At 44.5% G+C, this 18,226-nt stretch overlaps 1 long non-coding RNA gene across 1 annotated transcript in view; it reads left to right on the top strand.

Moving 5' to 3' along the window:
• Positions 1 to 18,226, top strand: part of LOC124211408 (uncharacterized) — a 164,435-nt gene that overhangs the window by 22,455 nt on the left and 123,754 nt on the right. The window lies entirely within an intron of this gene.

Below are 18,226 nucleotides of genomic sequence, written 5' to 3'. Positions count from 1 at the left end.
TTATTATTAACTGATAAACCGGCCGTAACGAGCCGCGTTTTCGAATATAAACACGGTGCTTACCGACCCACACGACTTGCCGCGTACATATCGCATGCATGTAAATGTCGCAGCTGCGACAGTTTTATATACATATGTAGTCACACGGGCCACGACACGAGGTGCGGGACACCCTCGCGTGTCGACGGTCATTTACTTCGTGTTTGAGGTAGATTATAGCCCAGGGTATATACGCATAGGTATAGGACTGGTAAATACCTCTCGCGGCGTAACAATTATTCATTACGTATCGATTTGAGGAGCGAGGAACTGGCGGTGGTCGTGAATGATTGTCGTCTCGCTGCAGTGCCGAGTCAAACCTGTTACAGTCAAAACGTCGTTTCAAAATCCAACCTGCAGTTCGTTCCGCCAACCCTTGTACCTTGTACCGACCGCCGTTCCTACTTCACCTGATCGGTCTTCGTTCGAGTAGGTATATACACGCACCAAACATTGCATCAAAGCTCCATTGCCTTTCCTGAGCACATACCTGCCTTCTCCTATTTGTACAGGAAGACGATGTACGTTTGCTCACATCTACAACCAACATATATATACATATACGTACGTACAGAACTAGGTAGAGACTCGCCTTATACTCACTCGAGTCAAGTCATAGTTTATACCTACTCGTACACACTCGGTGCTCACGTACCTCGTACGTGTAAACGTTACCCGGTCGGCATCGTCGTAGTCGCGGGCCTACCTGGCGCTTTGGAAGCCGTCGGACATCAAAGCGGTCCGCAAGGCTTCCTGGGTAATTAATTCCCCGCTACCCCGTCGCCGTCCGGTGACCCACCCTCTTTCCCATCCTTCTCCCCCCTGCAACTTCGGTCCACCTTCTTCGCTGTGGTCACCCCGCGATTTCACGTACACCACCTCCACATTCGTGCTTATACGGACGCGGGGGAGCATGCGACAAGAAAAATGACACAGCGCACGTCTAGGCATTACTTTTACAGAGTAAATACACCTCGCGTTTCCCTCGTACCTGACCCGCGGGCCCGACATTCGACGTTGCCACATGCAAACCGCCGCTCTGCATTCACCGACATGGCGATATGCGTGGGGGTTGAGGGGTGTGTTTAATGATTGATTAACACTAGGAACGATTTCGAGGGTCGTTGACTTCGGGGCTCTGCGTACAACGGTTACAACGGTCACTCATGTTGTATCAAATCGTGGGCCCACGGTAATTAGCTCCACGTTATGCAGCGAGAGCTTTTCGCGGGGTGTGGATGACGATGCTTTTGAAATTGCGAAGTACTTCGAGATATGCGCACCAACTTCTCGAGGGTCAAGAGGAGCGCTGTGTCAGGTGATTAATGACGTCGGGCAGGTGCATTAATAGCCTCACGGGGGAGGAACCGCTGCTCGCTGTTCAGACCTGGTGTTCCTCCAATGGCACTACGGTTCTCGTCGGAGTTTATGCTCGCGCCGCCTCCTGGTAGTAACAAGTTATCGCGCGGGGGTGAGACGAGGGGGGGTCGCGCATGCGTTTATCCGAAATCCCGCCCAGTCAGAACCGCGGAGGTTCGACTGTCCGTGAGAAAGAGAAGGAACCCAGCCGCCAGTGCCGCGTCATCGATCAGGGTAACCGTGCCTGCAATTCCATATCATTTCCCTCGATATTTCTCTTTCCCGTCGTTCAATTTAGCCGACGTTCGGTAATTCCTCCCTGGAGTCAATCGGTTCTTGATACGTCTTAAAGAGCCTCTCGACCGTCTTCCGGTTCTCAATGGAAGAATTCTGTCGCGATACGGATCTTGTTGCATCGTCCCACCTTTTGTCTGGTCCACCGATGATCCACCCCCTGGAATAATATTGACCAGAAAATGTCGTTTACTTTTTTAGTTTTTATCGGGGGTGGGCAGGTTGGTACGCTCCTGGGTGAAGACGACTCTCATGAAAGACCGACCGTCCAGGAGATGGCGTTTGCGTCTCGCTTTCGCGTGCGCCTCGGGGGCCAACGTTCAGTCGCTTCGCGGCGCCCTGGCAGTGCGGTTCAATTTCGTCCCCGTCCACCCTCGGCCTTTCCGTTATCTCCGTCCTCCCCGTATAGCAGGGCACCCCTTTGCCCCTCGTCGTCCTCCGGGATGGCGACCCGGTGGAGGGAGGCGACTCCAACCCTCTGGCGCCGCGGTGCAGCGCCGTTCGACGATCGTCTCTCAGTATGCCGCGGGCAGCCGTCGCGCCCTAACGTCGTCGTCTCGAATTCGTCGATCGAGGGATGCTGTAATATTATAACACTCAAACATATTGGCGAGACTGAAATTTTAACAAACGAGACGATCGTTGGCCAGTCTTAGGAGAGATAATAAATATCGAGACAGCAAACACCTCGTCGGATCGGTGTTATTTTCTTCATTTCAAACGATTCAAACGATTCTCCCGTTTCCTAATACGGTCAACGATATCGCGCACCGCCACTGTTAGAATATTCATTAACGTCAGCCTCGCTGCAGCGACCGCAGCCTTTCGTAATGACCACAGCCACGTTGACGCGATAACGCGTAGAGAAGAAAACCTGCCATAAATCCCACCGAATGATGAAACAATTATATAGTTCGTTGAAGCGAACGAGATACGAGATGTTGGACGATGAAGACTTTGCACTGTAGTCTCTATTCTGTTTTATTAGGGGTGTCTTTCGGTGGTGTTGGTGGTTGTTTTTGATCCGAAAGCATGCGTTTTCTCGCTTTCATATTCTTGCTCACGTGTCACGACGACAACGACGAACGTTCCGTTGGTTGTATTCGACCAAAGGCAAGGGAGCATTGACGCGAATTAAAAAAACTAATAAAAGAATGAACAAACTATAAATAGGAGGAAAGAGATATTGCACATCAGCCTGATCGTAAATATATAAATTAAAAAACAAAGAAATTGTCCCACGCAGATGACTCCGTGACTCGGTGTGTTGCTACCACCGGGGGATCAGTCACGTGGGCACAGCGACGCTGCGGAGCTACTTTTGCAGACTACCCTACCAAATCAGTGCTACGAATTTTTAACCCACCCCCGTGCAGGCTAATAAAACAGACTCTAAAGTTCACACCTGGGTATTCGATTTCCTGACAACCAGAGTGAGTACCGACCGTCTACACTGCTGCACGATTATTTCCCCCCCTCCCTTCCTCCCAACTATACGCGTTGGGCTCGTTTTAGCCCGCCAGAACCCGAGGCGTTCCTGGTTTAAAGCTGCCCTTAAAGCTCACCCTGTGACGCGAACGCTACGGCCGGATTCCCGCTGCCTCGAATTCCGCGCTCTTTGTTGCTAATACCCGTTTGTTAATACGAAATGTATGTTTTTCCTCACTCGGCGAAATGTAAAAGGGGGCTGCAGGGCTGGCGGTTGTTGGGGGCGGGGTGCGAGGCTCCGGTCCGGCCGGGGCGTGAAACTGATTTATTCGCAAATATAAAATCTGAGATCCCGAATCTTCCCTATTCGAGGCACGATTTTCAAAGCAATCCTGAAGGAAGATACGGATCTCATCTCGGCCGAGATATTATGTTCTCTCCGCTCCGCTTCGGGATCTCCCGCGACTCTCAGCTAGACTCCGTTGCTCTTTTCCCTTCTCGAAAAAAGAACGTCATATACATACATACGTATTATGCCTACGCTACGCGGCGCTGTACCATGTGATTGAATACGCGGTATGCGTACGCGACTCGCTTTTCCCAAATACAATAACCTACTCTACGACCTACATATTTTTATACGTGCAGCAAAAGAAAAAAAAGAAAAAAGAAGGAATTTTGATCGTTTTCTAAGTGCAGCCCAATGATCGCGGGTCGAAAAACTGCGGTCTCGTTTATCCGATTGTTTTCAAGTACTCCGCAAACGGAAACAGCCGAAAGACCCGCACGCCTAGAGAAACGACTTTGCGGACAATTCACCCATTAGTCTTGCCCCATGCAGTAGGTCTGCCGGGTTAATCGAAGTCCATTGTTCACACAAGGTAACCAACCTATCTTGTCCGCGAACCCGGGAGTCCTGCATGCCACGCACGCGGTCTTCGTCCTCCTCGTCGTCTAGTGCGAATCTGCACCTGCCTTCCATGGGCGGGCGAGGAGGGAGGGGGGGGGGGGGGGGTATGTAGGTGCCTTGGTTAGGCGGGCAGGTACGCATGATAATATCCACGTAGCACGCGATGTGTCCGCTCGCCGAGCGTGTGTGTCGGAGGAGGGAAGAGGAGAGAGAACAAGAGAGGGGAGGAGGGCTGACTACATTGTGCGTCAAGATGAGATCCTATTAGGATTACGTTAATTAATCCAATAACTCTTTTCTTGTCCCTGATTCTCTACCCCGCTACGGCAAGGTTTACACAGCGTTTCGACAATTCATAATAAAGCGCTTTGTCTCTCTCTCCCCCCCCCCCCCCCCCCCCCCCCCCCCCCCCCGCCCGCTTTCCTCTTCTGACCCTACAGAACCGCGACGAGGGCAAGGGCGCCCGGCGAAAACGAGTTGTCGCGTGTAATATAATTTTACACACACGTGCGAAAGTCACGGGCCGATATAATACCTGCAGTCCGGTGTAACGATACAGGTATCACGTCGATGTGTGGAACGGTGAGCGTGAATCGTGGGGAAAGGTTGAAGGAGCGGTTGTAAATGGCGCCAAAATCGTCCTGGTCGTACTAGGCGGCTAGCAGAGCCAGGAGGTTGCACAGGATTGTAAACCGGAGCGAGACAGGGACGAGGCACGCCAAGTATCGAATCGCAGGACGTTGCACCGCCACCTTCAACCGCCTCTTTCCCCCCCCTCTCTCTCTCTCTCTCTCACTCTCGCTCTTCCTCTCGCTCGCTCACCCGTTCACCTCTTTCTTCTTCTCTTTCCGTCTTGCTTGCCATTTGCGTATTACATACACGATGCATACATATATATATATATATATTATGGGTATGTACACGGTTTTACAACCGCGTAACTCTCTGCAGCAGTCCGCCGCATCCGAACCAACACCGATTCAACCGCATAACCTGTGCGTGCGTGTATTCGCAGGTGCCCATGTGTATACGACGTACACGCAGACGTGTGTATGCATTTATAATGCAGCATTCGCGCGAAGTGGAACGATTTTTACGGATCGGGTTAAATTTTTGCACGCGTGATATCGACGTGTACGCATCGCAAATTGCAGCCGAGTCACGGAATAAGTCTAAAAGTCCTAAAGTCTTTGAGCGTTTCGATATTGTTGTACAATTTTTAAGTTTTATACCGGTAAGGAAAACTTTCGACTACGTTGAGGATTTTGTTAACGACGGGAAAGGATAAGTTTACGGTCACCCGACGCTCGGTATTCAAGTGGTTATTCTTCTCCCTGCAGATGCGTACGCCATGCACGGTACCTTAGTGTATAATCGAGGTATAGGTATACAGACACGTGTACATGTCCCAGGTTAGAATGGTGTCTATGAATAATAATTACGAGGGTATAAATCCGTTGAGGGATGTGGCGACGTTGGTAAGCGGCGGGGGCAGGAGGTCGCGGATAAGAGAACGGAGAGAAAGAGCGGCGGGTGAAACGCCGAAGAAGAAGAAGGAGGAGGAGGAGGAGGAGGAGGAGGAGGAGGAGGGAGAAAGGGAGTGAAGGAGAGGCTGAAGGCGGTCTTTCATTAAAAGTCCGGAATTAATATTTTAACAAGACGCTCGTCACTTGAACGCCGTCGTGGTTCTCAACTTTCGTCGCGGCATATTTGCAAATCCGCTGGAAAATGTCGGCCACGCGATTGAAAAGAAAAAGCGATACTTGGTCCGTTAGATTTTTTATATTTTTCTATCCAACTCTCGATGTGTCGCTATCACGGTGCCGCGATATTATCTGAACTCTGCACCGCTGAACAGTACCTATGAGCGTATAAAACCACATCCCATACCGCACGATATCCCGTGTTGGTTGAGAATCACTGACGAGTCTCTCGTATTACATCCAGGATTAATATTAAATTTCACACGATGAGTGCAATTTCATTATCCCCTTCGCCTTGCCACACCAAGACTCTGCATCGCGGTCCTTCTTCCCCTGACGTATAAACTCGTACGTGCATCATGTGTGTACGTTATAGGAGTATACTTACGCGTGTGCGTTAGGCTATATATCACATTCACGAAGGAACGTGTGTTTACGGACACCTGAATCCCGGCAACTGCAGGGTGTGATTTCAAAAATCATTCCGATCCTTTTTCTACGGGAAATCGCGGTTCACTGATACACCGATTTCATCGCGATGCTCGGTCAATGCGAAATTCAGATTTCCAAACCAACGTTACCCTCATAGACTTATACGTACATATGTCGAGGAGTGATATCTTTTTGATCCGAGATAAAATGCAAGGTGCCGAGTTGATAATTGTTGACCAACGCTGCGACTATTGAACGGAGGATAAGGTATACAGGCATAGTGTAGACGCATAGATATAGACGCATGCAGACATGGCAGACTATGGCAGCTAGTAGTAGCGAATCCTAGTCGATCAATAGTTGGCATGCGTTTGGGGTATAGGTATATATAGGGGTACGAACGTGTCTACGTATCTGTGCAACGTACACGTCGACATCCTTCTCATACGCGAACGACGGAGTAGGTATTCAAGATTCACTCGTCGCGGAACCGGCGATTCCATCGGTGAAGTGAATCGTTTCACTTTCAACTTTGCGGTAGACCCAACTCGCCCAACGTTACGGCGCGATGCCCGTCCAGGCCGCAGGTGTGTTGTCTGACGAAAATAGGTATCCCCTGTCTCACAATCAGCGAAAAGTCCCGCATTCCATGCCTTTTTCTCCGCTAGTATCAATTTTCGTCTTCCCGTGAGTCGTGTTCCAGGGTAAATAGGGAATACTCAACGGATCTCACAATCGGTCGATTTCTGAACGGCACGTGATAAAGTCGCGTTAATGTTGTAACTGAAGCGTGATTCTTTATCTTGAAAATTCAACCTAGGACAAGAGTACGATTTCCGTGGCGCCAAAATTTGATCGTTAATTTTTGGTTATCCGATCGAAATCACGTCACGCATGTCGTACTATCCCCCAACCCAGGAATATTCAGGGTCCGGAATGATTTTGGTAACGAAACATATTGAGTGGATATTGTGCGCGATATTTTGCGACAGCTGCTGCACTTAGCTAGACGCGATCTATGGAGTCTCCGGACTCTGTGCGAAAAACTCTTCATTCCGATGAAAAGATGACCCAGTTGTAGTCGTACTTCTTTTCTCGGTTTAGTTTTCTGTTTGTCTTTCAATTTTATGCACGGATTCCCCGAACGTAACTCCGGGGGTGAACAATAAACGTTGTTGTTTATTTTTTTACTATTTTTGTTTTTTTACATCTTCATTTATGTTTATATTTTCTACAAGGGGCTGCAATGTTACGCTTCCTCTACCGTCCTGCTACTATATACACTATTCTAGTATTTCTCGGCTCCTCGTCCTTTGTTTCTATCTACTTGTATGCAAACTTTTCTCTCTGGTAAAATCCATCCTCACGACTCTTTCAGGAACCGGGCTAAAGATGTAAAAATTTTGTGATTCACGCGATATAGAATTGATGATGTTTCTTAACTGCCGTATCGAACGACAGAATTTAATATCCTGTTTCTTCGTATCTCTGTCTGAATGATGCGTAAATTCTATAAAACAATAACTAAATTTGAACAAAAAACGGCCAAGCACCGACGGGTCGAAGAGATATACATTTGTCGGGTACTTTTATATCGTAATTATTTTAAACACTATGTTTTCACCACTTTCGTTGCGCATCAGTCTGACTCCGCGCACTGAAACTGAGTCAACTTTCCTGTAAATTGAATCAAAATTAACCAATTTCCGATGTTGCAACGGGTATTCCATCCCGCTCAATCCATCTCGTTTTATAGATAATCAAGTCTACGCGTATGCAGACACGGCAGTGTGTAGAGCAAGCGAAAAAAAAAAAAACAACAAAAGAAACCAAAAAGTCAGAGATTGAAAAATTTGAAAATGTAGGAACAGTCGCGAGTGCAAAGACGCCGACTGTAGAGGATGTGGATCGAGATGAAACGAAGCTCTTGGCGGTCTAGGCCAGAGGGAGCGTCGAAAGGGCGGGGGATTCAATTATCCGATATTAAACCACCCCTAACCACGCTGGTGTGTCCGGCTCGGGTTGGAGGGTGTGCGTTCAAATGGTTGTTCCTGTCCGGCAGAAGCAGAAGTATTAGATCGAATGGAGTCAATGTTGTATAGTAGTGATGTTGGCTAGCGGACGTACATGCGTACGTAAACGCACACACACAAACGCATATATAGACGCCGGAGGGTGAGCCGGATCTCACTCTCTCACTCTCTCACTCCGTCTCAGTTTCCTCCGTTTCGCATTTCGCTTTATCCCCCGCACAGTCAACCTTTGTCCTTACTCCTTAGCGGATAGCATCTTGGAATTTTCACTGCTTCGATTAAGGGAATGAACCCTGCAGCATACGTAGCGATGACCGATGTTTATACTTCCTCTCACCGAAACCTATGCTCGCTTACACTTTTCCATATCCGTGTTTTTGTTGCTCGTTTATTTTTTTGTTTTTTTTTTCTTTTTTTTTTTTGCGTTCCAACACGCAGCTGGGATAAAAATATGCAGGCACAGTGATCGGATTGGATCGGATCGGATGTCTGAGTGTGAACGGGAATGCCATTTCTTATATACATCAGGTTTACTGTTTTAATAAAAGGAGAGATTTTGATCGCGAGTCGGAATGCAATATTTCGACGAATTCATTTGGTGGAAACATTTCTTCCCGGTGAAAAAATTCAATCAAATCCAGAAAGTGAGAGAGAAAGAGAATGGGGAAAAGGGAAAGAACGGCCAGACCTTTTATGTATATAGGTATAACCATAGGCATACACTTCCTCCTCCCCGTATACGTATATAAACTTGCGTATTTATATTTGCGAGAATATATCACGAGTTATTGCATGTTTTAATCCTGTGTCTTTCTTTGGGTTTCAACGCTGGTTCCTTTTCTCCTCCTCGCACGTACCGGATCGTATTATATACACTGTAGTATTTGCAGTGTAATTTTCAGAGCTATTTACGCAATTTATTTGAGTAAATTCCAATGATATATAATGTTCATGGTAATTCCCTTGCTATTGTCGAGATTTGAGTCTTCGCTGCTGCAGCCGAAGACTATTCCATATATATATGTACATAAGTTTATACACGTATAGCATCTGCGCAGAGGTAGATGGAATTTTTTCATTTCTTGCCTGACCGATGCCTGCAATTAACACCTGCTCCCCCCCCCCCCCCCACCCGCCACGTCCGAGTGTTAATTGGTAGATATTCCAAGGCATGTGTGTAAGATTACGGAAAAAATGCAGCGAGGCAAGTTAACACGTTCGACATTCTTTCGAACGGGAAATAAAACTTGGGTGTTTTGTTGTTGTAAGTATACGATCACCAATTTTTCCCTTCGTCGTTAGTGCAGTTCTGATTTATATATGTCGTGGAATTATCGTTTATTTGATTCAGTCATGCGCTGCAGATCGTTCACGTGTGTTTATGTAAGAGCAATTTACCGTATACTGGCACCAAGTCGCACCGAACGATAAGCACCGAGTCATCGGAGTATCAATTTGATCTTTTTATTTTCAATGAAAAAAATATGTATAATAAATTGTGTATCGTTACCGCGGAGAGTTGTATTCTCTATACTGCGGGCGAATCAGACATTGATTGTGAGTTGAGATAATTAACATGCTTTTGACGCGATTGGTCCTGTTTATTGCCGTATTACGTAATTTAGTTTCACCGTATACAGTTACTTTGGGTGGGAAAGGTGAAAAAAAAAAAAATTAATAAAAAATCATTCGTGACACTTTCGAGCGTAGGAATTCAAGTGGGATAATATTATAATACACACTTTGTAAGCGTCGATGATTTTGAAAGTTTTTACGAACCAGTTTTATTACGCCACCGAAATTCGATATCGTTCTGTCGAAAGTGTTGACGTTTAGAAAAAATTTTATGCCAGATTGATGAAGGCTCTTTTATCAGATGGTGTGCAGAGAACGTTCGTTATTTAAAATCCAAGCAGAAGTTGACACTGTTTATTTTTCATCGTTTATTACATTTGAATCTCGGCATATTTATCATTTTACATGTATATACTTTTTGTAATAAAAGTCTGTTGCTTGCTGCGGAAAATTCTTTTCAGACATGATTTTAGGTTTTTTTCATTTAAAGCAGCTTTTGCCGGGTGATGAAGAAAATTCATCTCTATCGCAGCGGTTGGGAGAAAAATGTTTTTGTTCATCGAACGAATGTTGAGCTTGCGATCAATAATTAATAATCCTTTCATTTTTATCAATTAATTTCTTTTAATTACGAAACTCAATCGCGCCGAGCAGCACAATACCGAGTTTTTTGATTTTCAGATTTTACACAATAATTATTGAATATTGCTGAGAGTCAGAATTTTTTCCGAATCAATGCGTCCAATCAGGAACATGTGGCGTGGACTGGCTCCGCGGCATTTGTGTTGTGTTATTGAATACTGATGGCAAAAAAGAAGAAGAAAAAAAAAAATCAAATGAACAAGAGGACGAAACAGACCGCAGTTTGGCTGTGGCTACACTTAATTAACTCGTCAAAAATTAATTGCCCGTTGCGACGACTAATTACTCGGGACGGACTGTTGAAACGAAGCCAATACATGATGAAAAAGCTCAGTCCCAAAAACAAGCGGTCATAACTTAAAAAAAAAAACAAAATGATTATCACTTTAGTTTATAACATTCTTCATTAAATCGTAAAATACGTTCTTTTTCAATTTTGGCTCCACACGGGTAAACGAAAAAATCGATTCTTCATTACCGTCAATCGATTATACCAAATACAACCGTGAAGGTAAAAAAATCTTGTCGCGCATAAAAACGGCGAGCGAGTAAAAAAAGGATTTCGCGCTTAAGTGAAAAATTGTGTCTGCGAGTTAAGTTTTATCGTTCTGTCGAATAGACATAATTATCTTTACATATATTATGCCCACCTATTAATAGTCGTCGACTCGATACAAGTGATAGTAGGCGGCACGTGGGCAACAATTGGCCGCAGCAGCGTCCAACCATTCGTCCGTGTAATTGCAACTTTGATTAACGAAAGGTGCCGACAATCGTATAATAATGCAGGCTAAGAAATGGGGAAATGAAATTAATTGCTAGAGTATCAGGCTGGTTAAATATTACATCGATTTACATATTGGGCTGCAAATATAAGAAAATAATAACGATAACAGTAATTATACAAGTAATAAACGTCGTCTTATCCTCTAGATCGGAATAAAATTATTATAACACCATAAATGACGGACGTTATTACATACCGGCTTAACGCTTAGTCGACACGAACTGCAATTCGTTATTCCCGTTTGTCAATGTTACTTTATTTCGAAAATTGACAAATTACGCGGCTGTGCCGGGGCGTGCAGGTCGAATTGTGTACCTACGGGTGTATTCGTATCGTATATGAATATGGTATATATTTAGTGGCGCGACTCGTTGCCGCCAGGCAGCGTCATCGAGGAGTGATTGATTTCATGATACCGGTTAATGAGCTTGTACCAGTTAAGACGCTGTTTAATTTGACTTTTAATTTCGTGTGCCATAACTCTCTCTCGCCTCTCTCGACTCGCTCGAACGTTCTCATGCTGCCTCTGCAATCGCTCGCGCTCTTCGCTCTCAGACTCGTCGCGAAGAAAAACATGACGGTATATAGGTATACGATACATGGCACACATTGCATCGTACATGAGTATATGCAAGCTGACTCGGAGAACACAGGTCGCTGTCTTCAAACCTTCACGCACTGTCGCACTCTCCGAGAGAGAGAGAGAGAGAGAGAGGGAGAGAGAGAGACAGAATTTGCGATATCCGAATGCTCTTTTCGACACTTTCTATTTCAGCGCTAATTGATTTCTGCATTCGTAGGTACTTTAATTAATTGCACTGTGTGTGAAAAGTACGCGGTCGAGGCGCCGGCGTGCCACACCCTGTAAACTTTGTTAATTCCTGATTCATTTACAAACGCTTCGTAAGGAAACTTGTATGATACGAAAAGTGCGATATGCATCGGAGGACTCTTAATTGAGTTCCGTGCGCAAAGCTGCGGATCATGTAATTGCATCGATAAGATCGATATATGACGAGAGATTGAATGATCGCGATTAATACTTAGTCATTCGTTCGTTGTACTCTCATTTATTTCACCGGAAGGATAATGACGAGAAAAAGAAACACACAGGTATATTGCCCATATATATGTGTGTGTGTGTGTGTGTGTGTGTGTGTGTGTGTGTGTGTGTGTGTGTGTGTGTGTGTGTGTGTGTGTGTGTGTGTGTGTGTGTGTGTGTGTGTGTGTGTGTGTGTGTGTGTGTGTGTGTGTGTGTGTGTGTATGTATTAAAATAAAATTCTTCTTTCATGACTAGGAAGATATTTCACTGCGGGTTTTGAAAAAAAAAAAATGGTCGATTTTTTTGAACTGGTCTAGTATGTATATATGCTTATGTGCATATGTGGAACGAGTATATAACGGGTATTGCAAAATTTTTTCTTATTTCTTTTTTTTTTGGTGTATACGTTGTGTTCAGCAAGCAAATGCTTGGACTTTGGACTTTCCAGGTGCGCCGTGAAAGTTCATTAGAGCGAACGATGGACACGTACATTAATCAAGGTTTTAATTACCTCGGCGTGTAGCTACGTCTAACTAAAAACTAAACATACCTACCTACCTACCTATAACCTACCTAGCCAGGCTCAAGCTCCAGCTCTAATTAAAGCTGTTATCGAGTCCAGAGATTAAAACTTGCTCGTGTTAACTGACACCAGTGGACCTACATACGCCCGGGTATGGCGATATGCTTCGGGTCCTTTCTCAAAACTTGGTTGGAATTGAAACGATGTAATCGGGGATAAGAAAATCTGCAAGGGGTAAAAAAATTGGCGAAGCTGGAATTGTAGCCGACATAGGTATGCAGTTAAACCTACGTATCTGTGAATTGTGCGTATAATACAACGGAAGAGTCATTCCGAGTTTTTCTCTTTTTTTGTCGACTTTCACTTGCCGGAGGTGCTAAAAGGTTTCAAGACTTATCGCGTCGATTTTCTTCATTTCAATGATTAGACACGCGTGTGTTTTCGCACCGTTTTCTCACCTGTCATTATACCTACTCGCGCATAGTTGTTCAGCTTTTTTGCAGACGTGCGATGAACGCGCGTTACCCATTTCGTTCCTTCAACGTTACCCTTTCCGGGGAAAGGTGGAAAGAAAAGCAAAGAGATGTTTCCTTGCCGAGTTTCTGTCTTTCCAAGGGGAGGAAAATCTTCGATTCGCGTATAATGTTTACCACGCATTCGCGCGGTGGTAAAATGCACGCGGCTATATCTGCTGGCTTCGGTGAAGATCATCTTTTATACCTATACCTATACCTGCACCGCATGCAACAGACGATATTAAGACATCTTGTCCCTCGGGCAAGCAGACACGCTATAAACTAGAGGAACAGAGAGAAAGCTGTGGCGAAGAGGAGAGGAGAGGAGAGGACGGGGTGGTCGGGGTGGATGTTCCCAGTAAAATCCACAAATCACCGAATAAACCAGAACAATGACGCGATGGCGTGGCGTGGGCGCTGCGGGGGAATCCCCGGCTTACACCATCCCGACACCGCGATTCTATCTCTACATCCATACCTATACGTGTGTATCCTCACCCGCGTTCTACATACATACCCCCGATGCTCCTAAGCACACATACGCCGTGTCCCATACGGAGTTGAACCAAGTTTCGTCCTCATTCCTGATTGCGTTTGGAAATGGATTCTTGTTGATACCTACGTATAAAAGCCGCAACGCACATCCGTTTGGGTGCGAGTACAAAGCTTTTCTTATTTTTTCTCGAGTCAGCGTCTTGTTTACCTAGTCTTTGGTTTTTAATTTCGCGTAGGTATGTATGAAATCACACAAGAATTAACGTGGTGGTATTACAGACGCGATGTAATACACGGATACACGTTTATATGGCCGGTGGATTTCACAATTAATGAATTTATCTTACCCGGACACTCTGTATAAGGTATGCGGGTAACCTGCACGTCTACATGCCTGCGTTTTAGTCAGATAAATATATATATATATGTATATGTATACACGCACCCACGTTTGCCTCATATCTATAACACGTATGAACCCGTCGACGAGTTTCCCTGCTGCAGAGAGAGAGAGAGAGAGACTGCCTGACGATAAATTTGTCGACGAGGTCAATAACAGAGGCCCGTTTCTGTGATTTAACGACAACAGAGCTGCCGCTGTTCTCGTACTATTAGGTTGTTAAACCCTTTACTTCGTTCAACGCAGTGCGGCGGCCCCCGACTACGACTGCTGCTGCAATATGAGGCATCGCGTTTTCACTTTTCAACCGTTATACACGTTTTTATGATTACACTTATTTACCACTTTTTTCCGTCCCGAATTCCTAACCAAGAATCGTCCTCGGGGCGATTCATTGGGTGGGGGTGAAATCTTGGAAGGATCGATATTTGGAATGGCCGGTATATCAAATTTTCAAAGATGCAAAAATATAATAACGTAAGATGAATTGTTCGAAATCTAGATTGTAGAATCTGGAAATCTGGAAAACCGGGAAGAGTCGGAGAATTTTGAACATAACACTGGAATTCCGAGTGTGTCGAAGAAACAAACTCGTTCTTACGTAAAATACTGTCGATCTTAAGAAGAAAACAAATTGCATTTAAGAAATCGTAGGATGTCGTTTGTGAATTGGTAGGCAGACAATAAGTTAGTTATTAAGTAATGCCGAACGTATTAGTATTAATGTGTGAAAAAATTTCATTAATCAGCGTCATTTTTTTTGAAAGCTTACTGGAAAAATCCTATTTTCAAGCTGGAATACCTGGAAAAGTCAGGGAATTTCAGATTCCAAAAAGTGAACGAACCCTGAGGTTTATCTCGCCCAGTTTCATCGCCAACCATTCACAGGATAGTCCAACTCGAGTATAGTAAATTTTTTCATCCAGTCTTGCGCCAGAATAAAATTGCTTCTGAAATTTTTTCATCAATTATAATTACTTGGTAGTAAAAAACACAAATTCCCTAATAGATTTATACGCATGCATAAAATCGTACGATGCTTATAACTCTATCGTATACCTGAATCTTCACTTATAATACCACATGCAATGCAGATGAAGAAGCGAATGAAAAATATATTGATTGACTCGTCAGGAATAAATTAGCAACGACGCGACGGTCTCGCTTCGGTCGTGTAATATACATGTACCTGCAGCCGCATATCACGTTTTTACGAGTCTTCGGGAATCTATTACTGCAGTCCCCATGGGAAAATGATTCCCGTATAATGTGACGTAATATTGTCCCTCCCCGCACCGCGCGGTGCCCACTCGACTCTTATCGGGTCCATTACAATCGCGTAAATGCCAATCGTTGTGAGAGTTATCGATCACCTTCGATACGTTGTAGTTAACCGTTGCCAATAAACCTGCGTGGCTTATATACGATTGCCGTGAAACTCGGCTCTTCGTACAGGACGACAACGACGACCGTCGACTGTCTCTAAGCGTTGATTGTAGTCAAAGCGTAAATTGTGATTAGAAGTTTATCGCCGCTTGCCTCGTGATTTTTTGATTTACAACTTTTCAATGAAGTTGTCGATGCTAGAATCAGGCCGGAAACTTACTTACAGACATTGTTCAGCGAATCCGACAATCACGCGCATCGCTGGTTTCGAAAATTGCAACGCCCGTTGAAAATGTAAAGGAATTTTTTGTAAAAACTATTTACAGGCAGAGACAGAGACGCGACGAGCGACAAACTTTGTGCTGTAGGTGTACAGAGTTATCCTGGATTACACGAAGAAGCGAACACCGATTGGTAACCCGGATCTTTGACCATGGGATTCCGGGGGTTACGATCGGTCTCTCCGGAGAGTGGAAATGACCGATCATTAGAGTCAGTGAACCGACGCCCTGAGAAACCTCGGGATAGGTATTTACCGGCACCTACCTGAAATAATTCAAATACGTTTACTGCAGAATACCGATGTTCGTTGTCGTTTTTGTTGAATTTCTTTCTTTTTTTTTTCTATGACGTTCGATTCTTCTTCCCCCTTCTTCTTGTGCTTGTTTCTTTCGTTCATTCCCATATCCAGCCGAGTCATGTCTGTATAGATACGCGGTCATCGAGCGACAGGCGAATAATCCTCGATGTGTCCGTGGGGGGAAACCGGGGGGATGATCCTTGTGGGAAGATAACGGGGAGAGCGAGAGACTCGAAATAGTCGGTAAAGATATGGATCGGCAGTAGGTACGGAGAGAGCGAAGAAGGGGGAAAAAGAGGAGAGCAAGAAACGAGGGGCAATGAGAAGAAAAGAAACAAAGACAAACTGACCGAATGACTGACTGACGGAGTGATCGGTGATCGATTTTATACCCGTGTACGCGATCCAACGCTCTATAAGGTCTTCCGATGTCACACACGGGTCCCGATCGAGAGGGGTCAAAAGTCACGAGACAAATTGTCCCGGGACGGAATACGAATTTAACCAACGGAACAGGGGGCTGCGGATAGCTATTATTCTCGATCATTATCGCAGCTGCTGAGAAATGACGAGCGAGACTCTGTATCAGCTCCCGATGCATCCGGTTGTCGGAGTTGATTTAGAAACGAAGAAAATAACTTTACTACCGTTGATTTTACACCTTTCGTGGTGAAGAGCGAAGATTCCAAGGACTATGTAACGTAAGGGTCCGGCAGAATCCTGAGCTTCGGCTTTATCGAATGGCGCCAACCATTTTTGGGGTGGATTGGCAGGCTGCCGCGTGCATTTTGTACCGATATTCGTAAAATCCAATAAACCGCAAAAGGCTATCTGTCAGCGTAAAAAATCGCTTCCGATCCCGTTACCTGTTGTACAGTACAAACAGCAGCGCTAGATCATATCACGGTGTCGCGCGTCAAACGGTCTGACAAAACAGAAATGGCGTGAATTCAATATGTCCGGAATCATGCTACAGGATCCAGATTGTCGCTGGTGATATTCACGTTTCACAACATTATTCCCGAGCCGCACGAGACCATTGGCATGTACAGTGTGTACTCAGTCAACGACAAATGTAACAAGTGGAGCAACTGCACCATTTACGATCTAACTTTTCGACGAGTGTCGATGTTGTCTCGTCGATCACGTTACGTTCTCGGATTTGAAGTATACTTATATATATATATATATATATATATATATATGTGTGTAATCGTGATTGCCGGGAACTGCGAAAAATGTTCGGTATACACTGTAAAAAATTTGGTGTCAAAATCAACACCATTTTAACACCACGCGTAGTCCCGAAAAGTCCACTCCGTTGGTGTGCATGCTTGGTGTTAACAGACGGTGTTAAAAGTTTGGTGTTCCGAAGTAACACCGATTGCAGTAACACCCGAAACCTGACACCTTCAGAATAACACCAGAGTATTGACGCCCAGACAATTATGACACCATAAAAATCAGCACCAAGGAATTTGAACCCTGCGAAATAACAACATCGAAATGGACACCATAAGAATCCGCACCGCTGAATAAGCACCTTGCGAATGAACACCAGCGGATTAACACCCTGGCAATAACACCAAAAAACTGACACCCAGTTGATAACACCAGAAAATTGACATCCGCAATATAGCACTATACAACAACAAAAAACAACTCCAAAAAATTGACACCATGGTAATAACACCAGAGAATTGGCAAACCGACTATTTTTTCTTATATGAATATAGGTATATGCATATATGACACATGAGGTAGGGTTTAAAAATAAAATACAGTGATTCATAAGATAATCCAAGTCAATATATAATTTCTATTACATAGGTAAACACCTTACATGTGCTTTCAAATATATACATATATAAACTTATTTTTGCTTATACATATATATATAACCACATGAACCTTAGAATAATCTTACATATTATATATTTGATATCAAAAGTACAAAACTTATTTTCTCTTTAACAACAAATTGGCTAAATAATAATTAATCATTATTGTTTGTACTTTCCGTTCTGCGGGATAGGAACTTTTAAATACCGTATGCATTTATATGAACATATGAATTGAGTG

Source organism: Neodiprion pinetum, chromosome 2 (assembly GCF_021155775.2).
Source record: "Neodiprion pinetum isolate iyNeoPine1 chromosome 2, iyNeoPine1.2, whole genome shotgun sequence".
NCBI classification, from domain to species: Eukaryota; Metazoa; Arthropoda; class Insecta; order Hymenoptera; family Diprionidae; genus Neodiprion; species Neodiprion pinetum.
Note: the sequence above shows the minus strand (reverse complement) of the source record. Positions and strands in the feature narration are given on the sequence as shown.